Source organism: Penaeus vannamei, chromosome 26 (assembly GCF_042767895.1).
Source record: "Penaeus vannamei isolate JL-2024 chromosome 26, ASM4276789v1, whole genome shotgun sequence".
Taxonomy (NCBI): domain Eukaryota; kingdom Metazoa; phylum Arthropoda; class Malacostraca; order Decapoda; family Penaeidae; genus Penaeus; species Penaeus vannamei.
Window position 1 is genome coordinate 4,118,459 of NC_091574.1, and position 2,500 is coordinate 4,120,958.

At 44.6% G+C, this 2,500-nt stretch overlaps 1 protein-coding gene across 1 annotated transcript in view; it reads left to right on the top strand.

Annotated features, from left to right (window-relative positions):
- Positions 1–2,500, top strand: part of LOC113800961 (uncharacterized) — a 13,569-nt gene that overhangs the window by 5,642 nt on the left and 5,427 nt on the right. The window lies entirely within an intron of this gene.

Genomic DNA, 2,500 nt, shown 5'->3' on the forward strand with positions numbered 1-2,500 from the left:
GTCGGAACCTCAAGAGGTTCTCCGAGTCTCTAGCAGGCACCAGAGACTCCATTGTTCAGGCCTTGGAGTTTATTGACAGCCTTACAGCAACAGTCAACAACATCCAAGAGCCAGCAAGAAGGAGTATTGCTTGTAGCGCTATTCCTGAGCGCATTGATGCTGAGTGCGAGCAAACTCCCCAGACAGTATCTGGTGGAAATCCCTTGCTTTACTCAAACAAAGACAAAACTCTGAAGAGTATTAATGCCAAACGTGACTCAGCAGTTAAAATTACACACAACCCTCAGGCCACAAAACAAAGCAGTGGCTTAGAAGAGATTCAGAAAGTCCCCCCTACAAAGCAAAACCCTGCAAAGTCTAAATCTTCCTTCTGTAGTTCATGCCGAAGAAGGGGTCACACTTCAGATAACTGCAGATCAAAACTGAATTGTGATTTTTGTCATAAAACCGGTCACACACGAGCAGACTGTCGTACACGTATTGCTGAGGAGAAACAGAGATCTTTCTTCTCAACATTACTTAGTGAACAAGCCAACCAGACAGCATCTCTACTTCAATCCTTTCACAGCAAATTAGTACAGTCTGTGGTTCCTCCTACTCAAATTCCTCACTGCGGTGCAGGATACTACAGAGGAGTACAAGGTCCATTCATACCCGCCCATAGCTATCAGTATTCTCAATATGCGGGGCTGCCAACAAACCTTAACCCTTCTCTCGGCTAATGTCCGCGGTCTCCGCACCAACATAGGAGAGTTAAATCTCATGACACTCTCTGAGAAGCCTGACATCATAGCATGTACAGAGACGTTCCTTGATAGCACAGTAGCCAAGGGGGAATGTAAAATCTCTGGATACAGTCAATGGGAACGCAGAGATCGTGTCAATGGACAAAAAGGTGGAGTGGCAGTATGCTTTAAAAAGGATCTCCACATTCAACCTCTCTCCCCAGTGCTTCCTGACCTCCTTGAAATAATGTTTTTCAAGATCATAACTGCAAGGAAACAATCCATCCTTCTGTGTGTCATGTATAGGCCTCAGTGGCAAGGTAGTTATCCGATTGAATATCTCCATACGAATTTGGATAACCTAATGCTGTATTACAATTGTTCCAATGTAATATTGCTGGGTGATTGGAATCAGCACCTAGTTCAAAATGCCTTTGACACCTTCTTAACTGTGTATGAGCTGCATAATCATGTAGACTTTCCTACACACGACTCGGGCTCATCCCTGGACCCAGTCATATCAGATATTCCCAGTTTACTTCTCAGCTGTAAACGTCTCAGCACAGTTGGAACCTCTGACCACAATGCTGTTCTCACTCGCTTTGTCATTGACGTGGGTGAGGATAAGAGAAAAGAGAGGACTCTCTGGCAGTGGGGAAGAACAAACTGGGAGGCCGCAAAAGCAGATCTGCAAAACACAGACTGGAACATACTACTGCAGGGCAGTATTGATAATCAGGTAACCAGACTGACAAACAAACTTCTGGACATTCAGAGAAAGTATGTCCCTCATAGGAGTTATGTGGAGAAGCCTCACGACCCACCCTGGTTTGGTCATCAATGCCGCAATGCAGCCAACACAAAGTATGAATCCTGGAGGCAATACAAGAAAAGACCATCTAGCAGCAACAAAAATGTTCATAAACAAGCTTGCATAAGACTTAGAGAAACCCTTCAATGGGCAAAAAGTCGATGGACAACTGATCTGCGACATAAACTGCAGAGAGGTAATATTGCATCAAAGGAATGGTGGAATCTCACCAAAAACATGCAAGGCCTTTCACGGGAAGATCTCATCCCACCACTTACTTGCAAAAACGGATCTACAGCCACATCAAACATGGAGAAAGCAGAGACCCTTGCTTTACATTTTGCAGAAAAAATGACAGTTCTGGACCCCGAAAGTCCCGCTCCCATTCTACTGCAACGAACCAGAAAGAAGCTGAATTTCTTGAACATCCAAGGTTCAAATGTTCAGCGTATTCTGGAAAAACTTTATGTAAGTAAAGCCACTGGTCCAGACGGAGTTAGCCCACATCTCCTCCGTTCATGTGCTGCTGAAGTAGCCCCTCCTCTAACACTCATCTTTACAGAGTGCTTCTCAGAGACATGCTGGCCTTCTATTTGGAAATCTGCAAGGATTGTGCCAGTCCACAAAAAGGATTCCAAATCAAAACCAAGTAATTATCGACCAATCTCTCTTTTGCCAGTCATTGCAAAGGTCTTTGAAGAGATAATCGTTCAAGAGTTGTGTGAGCACCTTGACGACAACCGATTGCTTTCCCCACGTCAGTTTGGCTTCGTAAAGGGAAAATCGGCATCAGACCTTTTACTGCTCCTCTCACACAAATGGAGTCAAAACCTTGACAATGGATACGACACTCGGGTCATTGCACTGGATATATCAGGTGCTTTTGATACCGTCTGGCATAATGGACTCCTTTCAAAAATCAAGAGCCTAGGGATAGAGGGAAACTTTCTGGCACTACTAAAGG